The sequence below is a fragment of the Ambystoma mexicanum genome, chromosome 6p (assembly GCF_040938575.1).
Source record: "Ambystoma mexicanum isolate Mex_15411 chromosome 6p, UKY_AmexF1_1, whole genome shotgun sequence".
NCBI lineage: Eukaryota > Metazoa > Chordata > Amphibia > Caudata > Ambystomatidae > Ambystoma > Ambystoma mexicanum.
The window spans coordinates 664,663,085-664,681,837 of record NC_090935.1 but is presented as its reverse complement, the minus strand read 5'-3'; positions in this window follow the sequence as shown (position 1 = coordinate 664,681,837).

Sequence of the window (18,753 nt, the reverse complement as noted above, 5' to 3'; positions counted from 1 at the left end):
CAAAGCAGAATGACATTTTTTACCTGAATCGACAGTGATAAGAAAGTTTTGTCATTTTAATACAGTTTGCGTCTTTCATTTTCACAGGTGGTACAGGCTGGTGGCCTATCGTTGCTTCACTTGGTGGCTTCACGGGAGGCTCGGACACCGCGTTCGGAGAGTAACACCTGCCTGTGCGGTACTTGCCATTAGACAACATTTCCCCAGCGACAGTGGACAATACCACGGATTTTCCCTGGATGTGCTGCAACCGGAACTTTACAATGTGTAATGTTTATTATTTATGTTCAATTGAAATTAAGATCTAAAATAAAGCCCAACATATGTTTTAACAATGGTTGTTTTGATTTTTTAAATGAATCTAGTGTGTCTCCACTTTGTTCAAGCGTTGGCAATAAAAGGAAGGCCGTTGGATTTTATTGATACAAAACATGGTTATAGGTAAATAATCAATATGGTTGATCATAATAAATCATCCTTTTGGGCACCGGGTACAGAGATGACCTCCTCTGGCCCGTGCCGCCTTGCCACCACAGGCCAGCCTGCTGCTGACTAACTGCCTAGGCATCCAGGGTCTCCAGGGTGAACTGCACCCATATATTCTCCTGGGAGGCTGAGGTATTTATAAAATCACCCCCCTGCCTTCCATGTACTAGATCCTTCAGCCTGCCTCTTACATGCAGTTAGATGGCCTCTCCTTGGTGAGGCCCTGCGGTAAACGAGTCTTGTCTGCACGACCAGCGCCCTAATCCACACCCCCCCACCCTATCAAAGGCAGTTCGCACCGGGGTACTTGCGCTGCCAAGTGGAGCTGTCAGGGAGCGATAAAGGCCAAGAGGTGCCAAAGACCATGTACACTTCAAAGTGGTCTATAGAGCATGGGTTGTTGTTCCCATGTCTACCTCCAGACCCCGTGTCTCCTGCCAAGCATCCCCCCTCACGCTGGACGGCCCCCTGCAATCCACATAAGTGTGTCTCCATTCACGAGTCTTCCTGTGTCTTGTCTGCACGACCACCGCCCCAATCCACCACCCGCCCTATCAAAGGCAGTTCGCACCGGGGTACTTGCGCTTCCAAGTGGAGCTGTCAGGGAGCGATAAAGGCCAAGAGGTGCCAAAGACCATGTACATTTCAAAGTGGTCTATAGAGCATGGGTTGTTGTTCCCATGTCTACCTCCAGACCCCGTGTCTCCTGCCAAGCATCCCCCCTCACGCTGGACGGCCCCCTGCAATCCACATAAGTGTGTCTCCATTCACGAGTCTTCCTGTGTCTTGTCTGCACGACCACCGCCCCAATCCACCCCCCGCCCTATCAAAGGCAGTTCGCACCGGGGTACTTGCGCTTCCAAGTGGAGCTGTCAGGGAGCGATAAAGGCCAAGAGGTGCCAAAGACCATGTACTCTTCAAAGTGGTCTATAGAGCATGGGTTGTTGTTCCCATGTCTACCTCCAGACCCCGTGTCTCCTGCCAAGCATCCCCCCTCACGCTGGACGGCCCCCTGCAATCCACATAAGTGTGTCTCCATTCACGAGTCTTCCTGTGTCTTGTCTGCACGACCACCGCCCCAATCCACCCCCCGCCCTATCAAAGGCAGTTTGCACCGGGGTACTTGCGCTTCCAAGTGGAGCTGTCAGGGAGCAATAAAGGCCAAGTGGTGCCAAAGACCATGTACACTTCAAAGTGGTCTATAGAGCATGGGTTGTTGTTCCCATGTCTACCTCCAGACCCCGTGTCTCCTACCAAGCATCCCCCCTCACGCTGGACGGCCCCCTGCAATCCACATAAGTGTGTCTCCATTCACGAGTCTTCCTGTGTCTTGTCTGCACGACCACCGCCCCAATCCACCCCCCGCCCTATCAAAGGCAGTTCGCACCGGGGTACTTGCGCTTCCAAGTGGAGCTGCCAGGGAGCGATAAAGGCCAAGAGGTACCAAAGACCATGTACACTTCAAAGTGGTCTATAGAGCATGGGTTGTTGTTCCCATGTCTACCTCCAGACCCCGTGTATCCTGCCAAGCATCCCCCCTCACGCTGGACGGCCCCCTGAAAAACGCATAATGCCACGACATATACACGTCATTCATTCACAAACACACCCCTGTTTCGAATTCTTTATAACCCACTTCATATTTCTCATGAGCACTTCTTTGCGCTTTGCTAGTCAACCCGTGAAGGTGCTGGTTATCTGCTCTTCGTCTCTGTGAACCTCCGTGACCACTTGGAGGAAACTCCTCAGTTTGCAACCTGTGAACTGCTCCCTGTTCTACGACAAGAAACTACTCTGATCCCTGCATCTAACTGTTTGTTCGTCAAGGTAAGGCCATGTACCATAATCATTTTGCGTCCAATTTCTTTTCGTTCAAGACAGTACATGCAAGGAACTAGTCACATGTTCTGAGTTTACATTGGTATTCATAGAGAATTGTTGATCTTTACTTTTCAGAACTTTCCACAATGCCTGCCTGTTCCATTAGCGGTTGCCCTTCGAAGACCCATAATAAATCTGAAGGTACTATAATGCATGTTTTCCCTAAGACAATAGATCAGATAAGAGAATGGGTCCGATATTGCGGATATCCACCGTCTGAGCTTGAAAGTAGAGTCCTAGAAATCTTTGCGGACAAGAGGGGTGATCGATACCGCATCTGCAGCAGGCACTTTACCTCTGACATGTACTCCACATCATTGCTAATAAAGAAGAACACACCGCGAGCGAGGCGAAAATTGCTCTCAACCGCTATTCCCACTCTATTCGTCCACATCCCTCCACTGGTGAGTCAAGTTTACGTATTTATCTCTCGGCCTTGCGGTAGTGTGTAGCATTAGCTAACAATAATTTCCCCATTTATGTATCCACTCAATATGAAGGCGGAAGATTCTCCATCCGTGTCGTTATTGCAGTCATCAGCCACTTCAAGCGCCTATCGGGTAATCTTACTTAGCTATTCTGCCACTGACTTGTTTTAGGCATGTAAATCAATAGTTTTAATTTATCGTGTAATTATTTTACCTAATGGTACACCCTTGTACTCGTCCTCTAGTCTTTCTTTTCAGTTATAATTATTGTTATCCAAAATAATGCAAGTACTGTCTTTCAGGGAGATGCTGAGGAGTCCAACGTATTGACGACTACCGTTGATGTCACTCAGATGCTCGAGGTACGTTTCCGGACAGTTGCATCGATGGAGATCATCAGATCTTGCATTCTTGTAGCGTGATTGTTACACACAATGTTTCTTTCGTTTTTAGCCATTGATATGTCCTTCTGTCGTCGCCCTCCTATGTGTCTTCTTTTTTCAATATTGTGTTCATTACTAATGAAAGACCAATGTTTCAGGGAGTCGATGGAGCATTAGTCCAAGAAGAAGGGGGAGCATGCAGTTACGGGTCGGCGCAACAGCTTGCAGAAGTGTGCACCGCAGTTACATCGTCCCTTGATGTTCTTATGCATTTCGAGGTATGGATACTGACAGTTCGATGAAGCGAAATCATATGACGTGATTACATCCGCTATACTTCCTTGTTTATTAACGCAAGTACTATGTTTCAGGGAGATGACGGAGCTTCTTCTACAAGAACATCACCCCTAGTAGTTGATGCAGATCTCTGGGTGGTGACACTTCCAACGATCGAGCAAATCGAATCATATTTAGATATCCATTATTTATTTTAGACAACTGATCATTTGTGCAGGTCTATTTAGATGAGCCGTTGACGCCTGCACAAAGTTTATGTTCTTTTTATCAAAATAGAAAACCATACTAATGCAATTACTGTGTTTCAGGGAGTTACTGAAGCATCATCTTCAATAATATCATCAATGGAAGTCTATGAGGAGCACAAGGTATGGATCTTGACAGTTCCATCTAACTAGATCAACTATGCGTGAATAATTGTCGTTTGAATGTTCTACACAAAGCGTTCATTCATGTTTTGCTATTGAGATGTACGTGGGTATTGGTCCCCAAGTACATTTTGTGTTTTCGATATTATTATACATACTAATGAAAGTTCTATGTTTCAGGAAGTCGATGGAGCGTCAGTGCGTGATGGATGTGCTTATCATGAAAATATAGTCGTTGCAGCGCAAGAGGAAGTGGAGACATGCACACACGAGTCGGAGCAACAGCGTCCTGATGTTGAAGTTCGAGGCAAGAAAGTTTCAAAGAAAAGAAAGCAAAAGAAGGTTAGTGTCCTGGTCACTATATTATGTTGTTTTTCACTGTTAATAGTTCAATACTGTAAGTTGTGTTTAAACTGAACATCCCTTTTCCAATCTGTCCTCTAGTTGCGAGTGGGTGTACGAACTAGATCTACACAGACAGTGAAGCGAACGAGATGTTGCTTGTCAAACCTTTTGGCAGGGACTTAAGACTGGAGATGCATCGTGCCAATGGGAAGAATATGAAGTGATTGACAACAGAGCTATACCACCACCAGCCATTGATAGTGAATGTCCTCCTGGTAGTTCGGATGCAGTCGGAGATCAATTCACAGAATCCACACCCGCAAAAACTAAGACCGCAAGAAAGTTGAAGAAATTGTCTTATTCACCCATCGCCGGAGAAGGAACAGATGTTGCAATGGAAGAGAATGAAATGGACGACAATGAAACACCATCAATATCACTGAACATAGCGGAAGACGATATCAGAGATTCTACCTTTCATGTGAGTGACATGTCCTCAACGTTACAGGCCGAACCAGCTGGGATGCAGAGTGACAGTATAAGGAAAGAGGCCAAATTCATTGTATTTGATAGTTGTTTGATTGATATTATTATTCAGTTGAAATGTGGGCATTCGGTAGGTGGGGAAGTATGTGGGGAGCCATTGATTAATGTGACTCGTGCAATTCGAGGCACTAACCTTAAAATACATGCCACCTGTACAAAATATCATCCTTTCTCATGGTCTGCACAACCCATGCTGGGACAACTGCCAGCAGGCAATCTACTTTGTGCAGCGGCTGCACTTTTTAGTGGTTAAAGTTTTAAAAAGTTAGAGTCTTTCTTTCAGTTTGTGGGAATCCATTTCATTGCGAAAACTCAGTTCTACAAATACCAAACCGATTATCTATTTCCAGCCATTAACGAAGCTTGGAGAATGGAAAAAATGTCTATGATAGTACATTCGCGGGCAAACGGTTCAGGCTAGCCGGTGATGGACAGTGCGACAGCCCAGGATTTTCAGCCAAGTACTGCACCTACCACTTTCAGGACATGGAAAGTAAGAAAATTGTGAGTTCGGTGGTCGTGCAGGTGTCACAAAGTACATCCTCAGTGGCCATGGAGAAAGTTGGCTTTGTAGCATCATTGCAAGAACTACAATCGCGGGGAATGGTGATCGACCTGATAGCCACGGACAGACACGTTTCAATTGCCAAGACAATGAGAGAAGAGTACAAAAATATAAATCACCAATTTGACGTTTGGCATCTTGCAAAAACAATCAATAAAAAAATGTCGGCTGCAGGTAAAAAAAAAGAAATACAAGGTATTTCACAGTGGTCCAAGTCAATCAGCAACCATCTTTGGTGGAGCTCAAAAACATGTGGAGGGTCGTTGGAAATTCTACTGGAAAAATGGCGGTCAGTAATGCTACACTGTACCAACGTTCACCGTTGGAACACAAACCAACATTTCCACAATTGTGAACATGGCCATTTGTCCACAGAGGAGGCACGGAAGAAGAAGTGGTTGATTCCTTCATCACCCACTCACAAAGCCATTGAAAAGATTGTATTTGATAAAACTATAACAAGAGATTTGAGGGGACTCACGGAATTCTGCCACACAGGAGATTTGGAGGTGTTCCACAATATGTGCCTAAGGTACAGGCCAAAACGATTGCATTTTGGCGTGGAGGGCATGATAAATCGGACTTTTCTAGCGGTCTTGGCACATAACCATAATGTTGGCCGTCAACAAAGTAGGACGACCGGAACTTTAGGGACGCTTCGCTACAATAAGGCCTTCACTAAAAGAAGTAAACAATGGGTGATCAAACCAGTGTTTGAGGATATGCAATATGAGTTTATTGAAAGACTTATTGTTGACGTCCTAGATAGGCACATAAATGGAGTTGTGAACGGACCTGTGCAGGGGACAACTGCATTGCCACCCAACATTGCCTGTGTTCCATGTCCACCTAAAGAAGAGCTCATTGAGAAATACACATCACGGTTTAAATGGTTGTAATTTGATTGTCTGTTCTCTCGAGTCTCCTCATGTTGCAGGCCCATTGAATATGTGTAACTATGTATTGTGTAAATAAAAGTGATTGCTCAATGTACATGCAATGTGTCTATCCAACCTTGTTCATTTGCGCATTAAATTAAACCAAACAGTAATATAAATAATTTTTCAAAAAATATAGAATGTCTCCGTATTTATGGTTCTCTGGGGCTGCAAATGCACGCAGACAAAATGAAAAGATGGAGTGTACATTTCAAGTCCTGTGAGATGGCCTTACACTGAATGTAGCTAACTAGGAATGTGTGCTCGTTCAAAGTGAAGGTCAGCTGCTTTGATTTTTTGCTCGGGTGCCGGAATGGCCCACGACTCAGTATAAGGTTCTATTGTTATTTGACCTTGACAGGCCGGGACCATCCCGAAAGACTTCTTTTTGGGGGTGTGGGGCAATAACGTAAGAAACGATAATGAATATAATTTCAGAAACGAAAGCCATTTAATGTTCGTTCATTAGAAGAAATAACGTCGGCATAGAAGGAGTGGTATTTCGGGGCTGCCCTACGCACAGACACAATGGAAAATGCAAATATAATGTAAGTAACTCTTTAGATGAGTTTATACCGCAATTTAATTACTATACAGTAGCTTTAAAGACGGGTTAAGTTGTACTTGTTCGTTCTATGTGGCATATTGTTTTGTACCGCGCACTATCTTGAGGAGAACCATCTCCTTTTACGGAAGCACCTCAAAACCTTCCTCTTTGCTTCTGCTTTCTCTCTCCCTCTCCCCTGCTACAACTGGTCCACTGTCTGCGACCTCGGTCCTGGGCCCTTCCACTCTCCACCTGCACTGCCTCCCTGTCAACCCCTGCACTGGGGGACTGTCTCAGTATCCTACAGCACCCCCTTGACGTATAATACCCAGTTGCACTGTCCTAGCTATGAAATAATTTCCCGACCTAATATATAAAATGAATAATTTTAATAAAGATCTGATGGTGAGATTAATTTCATTTTTTATGTTTTTCAAACAGGTACAACATCCATTATTGCATGTGTCACGAGTACCAGACACCGGCGGATGGGTTTTTCAACCGCCAGTTGCTTCTCCGCGTGAACAACGTTACCACCCTGACCATTTTATGGGACGATCGCCAAGTACAAGTATGCCCTTACGCGGTACTAACGGCTAGATGCAACATACAGACCGTTGTGGTGGCCTAGTGCCTCGTTGTTGGAACAGCCATGCGATTATCAGTGCGACCGAAGAGCTTATTTTATCGTAAACCAACACCCTGTATAATGCACACGAACATCGCGTGCCTCAAGACAAACTATTTTGGATCGAGAGCAAAGAAAAATGCAAATCGCTGAATATTCTCAAAACATTTGATGTCAAATAAATGTACTTTGCCAAATGAACAATCTTGCCGTTTGCTTTTAAACCACAGTTTCATATTCCGAATTGTGGCGCTGTATTGTGAGATGATCTAAGACCCTGTGTACAGCAAAGGAACATCGCGTGCCTCAAAACGAACTTTTTGGAACGTGAGCAAATAAAAATGCAAATCGCTGAATATTCTCAAAACATTTGATGTCAAATAAATGTACTTTACCAAATTTACAATCTTGCGGTTTAATTTAAAAGTACAGTTTCATATTCCCAATTGTGGCGCGCTGTGTTGTGTGAGCTCATCTGTGTTGATTTCCTGGTTCTGTGTGGAGTCGCGTAGAAGACGCCTGGGCGCGTTTGCCTACGCAGCTCAGTCACGTCACGGATAGATGCGGGGAATATGAATGTTTTGATAAAGTCTGTTTCAGGGGCGGGGGATTTGATTTAGTGCCGCAAAAGCAGGTGAGCCAGGGCGATGGGGGGAAATGATAGGATTATCAGAAAATGGCGGCTGATTTCGAGTGCGTTAATGGACGAAAAGTCGGGTAAGGTCCATAGGAAAGTTTTCTACGATCTACCGATTTATGCTTAAAAACACATGGCCGAACCGTAGGGACAATAAAAAAAAAAGTCCCGGAACTATCCTTTAATTGAGCACCTCTCCCAACTAATTGAGTCCCTTTGCTCTGATCACCACCTCATAGTCATTGGTGACTTTAACCTACCCTCTTCCCCCACTCCTCTATCCACCAAACCTATCCTAATTTCGGTGGATAGAGGAGTGGAGAAAGAGGGTAGGTTAAAGTCACCAATGACTATGAGGTGGTGATCAGAGCAAAGGGATTCAATTAGTTGGGAGAGGCTCTCAAACCACTCTCTCTCCTCTGTCCACACATTGCCCACACACACTAATGGAAATTCCCTTGACCATATTCTAATCTCCTCACAATTCTGCATCCAATATCTCCCCTACCCTTTCTCCCTCTGACCAGTGCATTGCCTTTGCATCAATCTCCTACCTTCTTCCCTCTCCCTAAACCTACCGCTTAGATTACCAAGTGCAAGTTTCCCTTCTAAAACTCCAATCTGTCTATCCGACCTACACCATTTACTCTCTCCTCCTGCGCAAAAACCCCCTTCACATCAACTGATGATGCCTTTAATAACTTTAACACCGCTCTCAATGCCCCGTACTCCTCACACTTCCCTCTTACTACATTCCCCCCTAAACCCTCCACTTCTTTAGATTACACCTTCCATCTGCACCTTGAAAACTAAAATGAAAAAACCTTCAAAATTGGCAAAAGACTAGACACCCCTCTGATATTTACCTCGCTATAATTAAAAGCGACTCCTCTGTTGTTGACATGGCCAAACTTGGTTTTTACCTCTCCTTCATTTTGTCTCAATCCTCTCAACCCAAGCCGCTGCAGAAATCCCTCAACTTCATTCTCTCTCCTCCTAAACCCTCCTCCATCTCCTCTACACTTTCTGCCAATGTTCTTGCTGCCTACTTTGCTTCTAAAATGTCTACCATTCAATATACCCTCACCACTTGTCTGTGTTCCCCTCCTTTCACTTTTCTCCACCATCCTTTCCCTCCTCTCCTGACATGTCATTCTTTACCCCCACAAACCCTAATGAAATTCTTAACCTCCTCCTCAGGGTGAATTCATCCTGTGCCCCCAATTACCTTATATGCCCCACCTAATTAAACTCATGGTTACCAATGTTGCTGCATTTTGTTCTTCCCTCAACACCTCTTTAGATCAGCCCACCTTTCCAACATCCTGCAATACTATGACCGTCATCCCTAGCCACAAGAAAACCGGCCTGGATAGAAATTGTCCAGCGAACTTCCATCCATGTCTCTCTACTACCTCCAAACTTCTTGAGTGTCTTGTTTTCAACCAACTGACTGAATTCCTTGATTCATGCAACCTTCAGGATCCTCTTCAATTGGGTTTTTGACCTCTCCACTCCACCAAAACAGCTCTACTTAATGTGAACAACCACATCTTTTCTGCCCATCACACCAACCTTTCTACCATTCTTATTCTTCTTGACAGTCTTCAATACTGTCAACCATTCTGACCTGCTCCCAGCTCTATCTCTCCTTGGCATCAGAGATACGTCTCTAGATCGGTTTGCCTTCTATCTGGCCCCTAGACATTGCCAGGTGCCCTGGAATAACCTCATCTCCCCACCCACTCCTCTTAATATTGAAGTAGCCCAAGGATCCATTCTAGGGTGTTAGGCAGAAACCTGCGCAGTTCCCTCTGGGACCACTGCAAAAGATTTAGGACTACAGGTGTTTGGCAGTAAACCCACTTGGTAGCAGTCTGTACCACACAGATTCACTTGGTAGCTGTGGCTGAGCAGTCAGACTTCCCTCAAGAAGAGTTAGGCAGTATACAGAGTATTCACAATAGGTCAAGAGAATACAGTAGAACAAGTAAACACTGACCAGGGCTTGGTGTAAAAGAGATATAATTATTTATTTAAAACCACATCTAGAAAAACACACAGGCACTAATAGTAAGAAATTCAAAAACACGGTCACTAAAAGATATACACTCCCTTAAAAGAATATTAGACAAGTCTTAAGTAAAGCCCCACTTATTTTCAGACAGCGGTGAGCGCTTAACATTGATGGCATTCTAATAATTCGTTTTAAAAAGGGAGAGAAGAGTAGAGAATAAATTGGAACAGATCCCAACACTTTTTCACAAACACACAAGAGAGAAAGGCAAAGTAGCACCGTGAATTCAGAGTCAATAGGCTGGATCCTCTTTAAGAGGATCAAAACGAAATGTGTCCAAGGTCACACGGTTGCAGTGCACAAAAGTCTTGTAACGGTTCAAAAAGGAGTTGGACCAAGGAAAGGGACCAGTTAGAGGGTCAAGGCGGCCAGCCCAGTCCAGAAGGTTAAGGAGTTATTATTACCTTGTTGCAATCTTTAGAAAGGGAGGCCTGGCGGACACGGTACCTTAAAGTGGTGAGAACGCTCCAGCGGGGGCAGTTGTCCCTGGCAGCGGGTGCAAGTCGGTGCTTCGTCCGGGGGAAGAGAGGATCTCGTCGTGGAGGAAGACAGGAGTCCGTTGCACTGCCAGGGAAGAAACCAGCCGCGGAGTTTCTCAGGTACAAGGAGCGGTCCGGTGATTCGCAGTTCAGTGGTGAGTGGCTATCCGGCTGCCGGGGTGCTTGGCACGGGCAGTTCGACCACAAACCGGGCTGGGGTGCGAATAAAGAAAGGTAAACTGGTTGTGCCCACCAGTCAGTGGAAAAAGCCTCTCCAGTCGGGAGATCTTCTCTGTCGGCGGGAAGTGGTGAGTCGGTTCTGCAGGGCTCCACTGGTGGTGTCATCGTGGTAGGTCGGCTCAGCTTCTCCCTCGTCGGATTCTTAGGTCCTGTGGCGACTTCTGAAGTTCCAGTCCCCAAAGCCCTGCTTTTATGCAGAAAACCCCCATTCACTCAGCCTAGCTTTCACTCAAACAGGCTAAGTGGTGAGCCGGCCGGCTCACCACTTGGGCCAATCACACAAGAGTGCGACTTGAGTTACCAAGGTAACTCAGTCCAGGGTGCCTAAACCCCCTCCCACACCCACTGTGGTACCCAGACAGAGTGGCACCACTTTTGGAGGCTTCTGTGGAGAAGCCCGCCAAAAAGTGGAACAAAGGGCTCGACTTGGGTTGGAGTCACAGAAGAGAACACAAACGCCATTTTAGAATCGAGTCTTGGCAAAAAATACCAACCGGAGAATTAATATTAATGAAACAAACCGGGGGTATGTTCAAGGCTATGAGAATTAAATAATTAAAGTTGGTAGCCCCGAACAATGGGAAAATCCCATAGGAAAATATTTGCGGTCGAATATAAAAAGTTGTTTCCACTGCCACCAGCCAGAACTCGATCAGGGGGGACGGAGACGTGCCCCCTCGACTAACAGACCCCGGGGCAATCGAATTGCCCCGACCAGTACGTCCACAATATGATGGTTTCTACTGGTTTCTGTTAATAATTTGGGACTAGTAAAGCCAATGGTGACTTTACATGCCCTGGGAGACAGTATTCAGTCCCAGGGTATGGAGTCTATGGTGGGGTGTCACTATGACACCCCTGTGTTACTGCACGGAGGGTGCTGTGTAACACATAGGAAAAACACATGAGACCCTATGGAGTAAAGGACCCCATAGCCCATAAAACACATTACCAGTCAAAGGAATACCATGAATCATGTCCAAGAGTGGGAGAAAAAGAGTCTCACTCTTGGCAGGAGGAAAAAACAAACTCCAGAAATCAAGCAAAGCTGCTGGGGGACTCACTAGGTTAGGAAATTCAGCCTAAAGAGAGAATTCTCCCTAACATAGGGCCTCTTCTCCTTCTGTGATATACTTCGGGTCAATGCGCCTTTATCTTTTCTTAACTCTTTGCGGATAATGCTTACATTTCCTTCTCCTTTCTAAAATATCTAATGGTCTCTCTGCAATTGAATATTGGAGGGCTACTCACTCATTCATGCTTTACTCCACTAAATCCAAAGTTCTTTACTTCTCGTCCAAACATAATATCCCTTACTCTTTTCTTTTCTACTGACATCCTTCCTACTATGCGTCTGCTCGCAACCTAGGAGTTGTTTTGACGCATCTCATTGTTCATCTCCAAATCTGCTACCACTGTCAGACTCAACCTCCTTAAAATCAGAAAGATTTGGCATCTTTTACACTTCAAAACTACTAAACAGCTGATATCATCCCTAGTCCTTTCTCAATCTGACTACTGTGCTTATCTCCCGTATGCCTTCCTAACTATGCTTTTCTGCCTCTAGACAAAGTCATCACCTTTGCGGTGCACACTCTTTTCCTTCTTCCCTGTTATTCTTGCACCTCCTCTGCCCGTCGGCAGATGGACTGGCTATCTATGAAAAAAAAAGCTAAATACAAACTTCTACTTAACATATTTAAGACTATTAATCGATTTACCGGGGGCTTGGCTACGAGAGCCATGTGAGGAGTCGCGTTCTGGAGGAGCTCCCGAGATCCTGAAATTGATCCTTGCCAAAAGTGCATACACAGATGCACATAAGATCTGGAAAACTAGTGCCCGACTGTGAATGCAGCACACATGCCTGCAGAAACTCTGGAGCCTGCAAGACACATGAGGACTGAGCTGTAAACTTCGCCAGAGTCGCACATCAACGGACGGCGGCACAAAATGGCGGATGGGAGGCACAGACAAAGGAAATAAGACGCCTGGGCGAAGACAGTAAGGGGACAGCAGAGGCACCTCCGGCTGCGAGGCATAGTGCACAAGCCCCCCTGTGCCACATGCACGGGCCCGACAGGCCGGAATTTGAGGGAGTGGTGGAGCGATCCGCACCTGACACATAGGTGAGACCCCCAGCCGAACTGCTCCCAAGGCCCGTCCACAGCGGGACACAGTTGGCCGTCAGGGTCGTGGAGGCTGCGTGGGTTCAGACTGCAGTGAGGAGGGACCCGTCCAAGTGAGCATGGTCCCTGAATAGGCAACGCGCAACAACGCGTGACAATGTGGCAGGTTGCGGTGTGGCTCGAAGGAGAGGCGGATGTATAAGGGGCATCAGGGAGCCCAGTGAAGGACTACGTCGGGACGCCCGTAGGGTGAGAGACAGAGCAGCCCGACACACTCCCGTCAGGTGGAGCCACAGCGGGCCCAGTGAAAGGGGAATACCCATGGCGGTGCAACGCCACAGGGGGCACAGGGGCCGGGAAGCGAGCCGAGGAAGCAGCAGCCTGGAGTGGTGCACGCCCTAACTGAGGTTCGCACCTAGGTCGCGGCCGCGCAGCTGAAGCGACCAAGGTGGGTCACGGGGCAGGCACATCTTGCGGCGCCCGCAATTATATGCATAGGCGGCCCCACCCGGAGGAGTTCTGCCGCGAACGCATGGATGTGCTGTGCACTTGGTAGAGAACGCTGAGCCCAAAACAGTAAAATAGCCAAGCAGCGCACACACATCCGAGGCTGCGACGGGGGAGGCTCCGACAGAGCAGCATGGCAGGACTATCAGAGGAGCATTGAAGGTGCACGCCCTTATCTGAGGTCCGCACCTAGACTGCAGCCACGCATCTGGAGCGACCAAGGCGGGTCGCAGGGCAGGCACGTTTTGCGGTGCCCGCAACTATATGCATAGGCAGCCCCACCCGGAGGAGTTCTGCCGCAAACTCATGGTTAGGCCGTGCACTTGGCAGAGAACGCGGAGCCCGAAACAGTAAAATAGCCAAGCGGTGCACACACATCAGAGGTTGCCACAGGGGAGGCTCCGACAGAACTGCATGGCAGGACTATCAGAGGAGCACTGAAGGCCATGGGAGTGCATGCAGGACAAAGCCCCAACGAACACTTCGGCGCCAAAAAACACGAGGAAGCCCGCAGCAGCTCACAAAACTGCCCGGGGCATGGGAGATGAGCCGTGGGCACAACCTGTGCATTACTTGCGTCGGGGGACTGGCTGGAGCCCTTTCCCAACAACAAGCGGACAGAAGGTCAGATCACAGGAGCCGGATGAAGCTGGCATCCTCAAGTCCATAAGAGGGGGGGAAAAGGATGAGGCGTGAGGTGCACCCAGCGGAAAGCACACCATACAAACACGCAAGTAGCAATAGCGACTAGACGGCACTCACTGCGGGAGCATGCCAGACCCACGGCAACACCCAGATAGGTCCACGAGCACTTGGGAGCGCTGATAGAGACAGGAACCACCAGAGGTTGGGGCACACTGATGGCAAGTAACGATTGCGAACAATTATGTGGGAGGACACAACCCACTCTAGATACAGAGCTAACAGCCCACGGAAACCCCCACTCTAGCCCATTCAAGGTTCCATTGCTGATTGTGGAGTGACTAGGAGGAGTTAAAGACCATACTCCGGGGCCCAAGCAGAAACCAGTATAGCAATATCAAGATGGACAATAAATAAGCTAAAACAAAGGGCAAACAACCCACGCTTGAAGAATACGCCAGAACACTGAGTATGCCATACTCCGGGGCCAGGAACAAGGAGAGCACCCCAACCGCAGGCACTGAGACTGCGAGCAAAGATCAACAGATCCTGGAAGCAATTGCGGACCTGAAAATTGCATGGGAAACTAAATTGGAATCGGCTATGGTCGAACTAAAGGTGGCACTGGAGCTAAAAGTAGGGGGCAACACAGGAAGAGGTAAATCTCCTCCGGCAAGATGTTAGAGTGCTAGCAGAACGCACGGGGACCTGGATAAAGGGGTGGCCCCGAATACAGCTGCATGTGCAAATCACAAATTGAAGATCCACATGCTGGAACAACACGTGGGCAATTTAGAAAACAGGTAGAGGAAGCGGAGGCACGCGCCCGGTGGAACAACGTACCGGAAGGAGCAGAGGGACCCAACCTCACAGAGTTTATCGAAACAATGCTGCTGCAAGAAATAACCAGAGGAGTACCGACTCAAGGATTTGCGGTGGAACGGGCACACAGGGCCATGACGAGGAGACCACCAACAGGAGCCCCCCCCCTGAGGCCGATAATAGCCAATATCCTGAACTATCGGGACTGAGAAAAAATCCTAGAGCATTGCCGGCAGGGAGGAACGAAACAAAGGGCATCGGCAAACATAACGGCATACCCGGATGTCATGATCTCTGCTTCCAAAAGGTCAGGGTTTTCCCAACTCCCTTGGAAGCAGATCCATAACCCAGGTTCCGAGTGCCAACCAGTCCCAATTGGGACCTTTTGGACCCAGTCCTGGCGCCAGTGGCACCAGGCTCATAAATATGCCCAGTCCCAGCGCTGGAAGCGCCGGGCTCATAATGCTTGGGTGGACTTACCTGCAGCAGACCATGCTGCTTACTTGCCTGCCAGTTGAGCCTCTGATCCTCTTCTGTTTGGAACTACTTTTCCTGTTGGGTGGGGCAGGAGCCACTCCCTAGATTCAGAACACTGGAACTCTTCTGGAAAGCAGGAACTCTTTTCTTACCTAGGCGTGGCTGTGGAAGGAGACACCTAAGCACTACAGGAGGCTATTTAAACCACACCCGATGGATGAATCTTGCTTTGCGTTATTCTGCATCCTCTGCAGCAGAACGCTCATCGTGTCTTCTGCATCTGATCCTGGGCCTAAGGAAAAAGGCTTACCATCCTGAATCCAGTCTTCAGCAACACCTATAAAGACAAGAAAGAACAGGTTAGCATTACGGTCTTCAGTGACAGCTCTTCACTTACCTGATCCATCGGCTGTCACCAACGCCTCGCGCTGCATTCCGGCATCTGAAAGACAAAGGCTTACCTACTCTTCGTGCGCTCCGGAGATCTTCACACTGCATTCCGGCATCTGAAAGACAAAAACTTACCAACTCTTCGCACGCTCCGGAGGCCTTCGGCGCTGCATCCCGCATCTGAAAGACAAAACAAGGTGCGTTTAAAGACATTGGGGAACTTTAATACTCACGTGCCATTACTCCTTTCCACATCTAACCCAGTGGGTATTCCGGCACCCTGCAGCCGCTCCGAACTTGTACCTGCAAAATAAAAAGACAGTTAGAGCGCATCGTGAAGCAGGCAACAAGCGCTTACTTACGTGCTTCCAGGCGCTTCTATTCATCACACGGACTCCATCTTCAACTCACTTCAGCCCGTCATCCGCCATCGCCGGAACCCTGCAAAACAAGAAACATCATTACTAAAGACTTTAAAGACATTAGAATTACTCGAAACTTACCGTTCGTGCAGTAAACGACGGACAGCAGTCCTCTGAAGTCAAGAGGCCTGCTCCCCTTATCCAGTGAAGAAACTGGTTTCAGCACCCTGCCCCGAGGCAGATGGAGAGCACGGCGTTCACTTACCTAAGGTGAGAGCGTTAACCTTTGGGGTTCTACAGGAGAAGAGAAAGGGAAGAAGAGAGAGACATTCAATAACCCAGTTCCTTAATCCCATATTTTCTATCTGCAGACATCTTACCCTTCGAGTCAGACATACAGTGCACAGAGGTCCAGCCCAAAGAGCCAGCCGTGTGTTACACATCACCTTTGAAGATACGGTATACGCCCAGTCAAGACCGGCGCCTCTACGGGAATCAGGTGAGCGTTACACCGGATTACACATTGCTGGTACAAAGACGACGCATGAACTACGGTGCAGTGAAAAGAAGATTGCGTGAAGCGGGGTATAAGTATATGTTAATATACCCGTCGAAATTGAAGGTGTTCCACAAAAACAGAGCATTGTTCTTCGACACCCCGGAGGATGCATCAGAGTGGCTTGACACACAGAGCTGCTCACCGTAATCGGGTATCCAGAAGGAAGACGACACACATAAGTTAAATGGAGACTGTGGCACCTATGGTGTCCCAGACACTGGGGCTAGAATATAGTCAGGGCAAAGACCCCTGGAGCATGGCGGCCAGGGCTGCATAAAAATGGTCCTTTGAGAATGAGAATCTATTGCAAGGTGTAGGAGCCTGACGGAACCAGCTCTCACACCCCCACGAATAGACCAGTTAGGTTACCGGTAGATCATGACACCCTGCTGGCTTCCTGCGCTTGGCACACCAAGGCAGGACCAAATGCGGGGGAGCCTGAGATCCAGGGATGGACAGGTAGGGAGGGGTGGGAATGTGTGCAGTTAGCATAGTTGGGGAGGAGGGAGAGGGGGGTTAGTTGGGGAGTTAATGTTGATATTGGGAGGGGTACGAGCCCACATTCATGCCAAAAAAGACCAGAGAGGAAAATTGAGAGGGAGGGAGTAGTGACAAACCACGCATGGCGACGGGAAGTCTTAGAATAGTCACCTGGAACGTGAGAGGCCTCAATAGTTACCTGAAGAGAAATAAAGTAATGATGTATTTGAGAAGGCTGAAAGTGGATATAGCATTCCTACAGGAAACCCACCCGACTAAAAAGAAATTAGAGGTGGTTAAGAAAAAGTGGAGAGGCACCACCACGGGAGCGACATATTCTGTTTATGCAAGGGGGGTGGTCACCTGGGTGGCACCTCATGTGTCGTTTCAGATGCTTCAGGCCACGGCAGACCCAGATGGAAGGATGATAGTGGTGCGAGGGATGCTGGAAAACTGAGAACTGAGCATTATAAATTCATATGCCCCTAACGAAGATACAGCAGCCTATTTCAGGACCTTATACGGTCAAATTAGCCCCCTACTGGGCGGCGCGATTCTATGGGGAGGGGATTTCAACTGTACATTGTACCCCAAAATGGATAGGTCAGATAGTAAAATAGATAAACCCACCCATGCCGCGAAAGCATTACAGGCCCTGCTGAGAGATTCTTGTCTAGAGGATATCTGGAGACAGCAACATCCGAAGGACAGGCATTATTCACACTACGCTGCCCCACACAACCTTTACACGAGATTGGATTATATATTTGTCGCCTCTGAACTGGTAGGGGAAATGATAGGCTCGGAATACAAGGCGAGAATATTATTGGACCACTCCTCCCTGGTCTTGGAGTGGAGACGTCAGCGCCCTAGAGCGAGAGTCCCGACATGGAGGCTCAGAGCCGAGGCCCTGCAGGACACGTAATTCCGAGAGGATTGAAGGGAGGTGATCATTCAGTATTTTGACACTAACACAGGGAGCGTGCAGTCAGCGGGAACCTTGTGGGAGGCGTTTAAAGTGGTAATACGAGGCGCGGCCATATCCAAATCCAAAGGGCTCCAAGGGGGCATAGAGCGAGAGCTACAGGAAAGAGAAGGAACTGGAAGAAATGATGCAGAGGGGGGGTACCTCACAGGAAGAAGCCGAACAGGTGAATTCATTGCAACAAACCAGTAGGAAGCACTGGGATAGATTATGTAAATTGAACTATAAAAAATATATCGAAAGGCAACATGCGGGGGGGAGACAAACTGGGTAGGCTGCTAGCTTGGCTATATAAAAATGAGACACCGAGACCAGTGGTCAGAGAGATAAAGGGAGAAGAAAGCCAGACCTGGGACACCCAAGAGGGAGTAAATGAGGGGTTCCTTAGATTCTACAAACGCCTCTATGAGGACAAGGGGGAGGAGATGGGTCGGGAGATTCAGGAAACAATGGAAGACATAGGATTACCCAAATTAAATGATGAAGAACGGGAGAATATAGACCCCCAATTACACTAGAGGAACTAGAGATAGTGGTTCCGCACCTACCCACGTG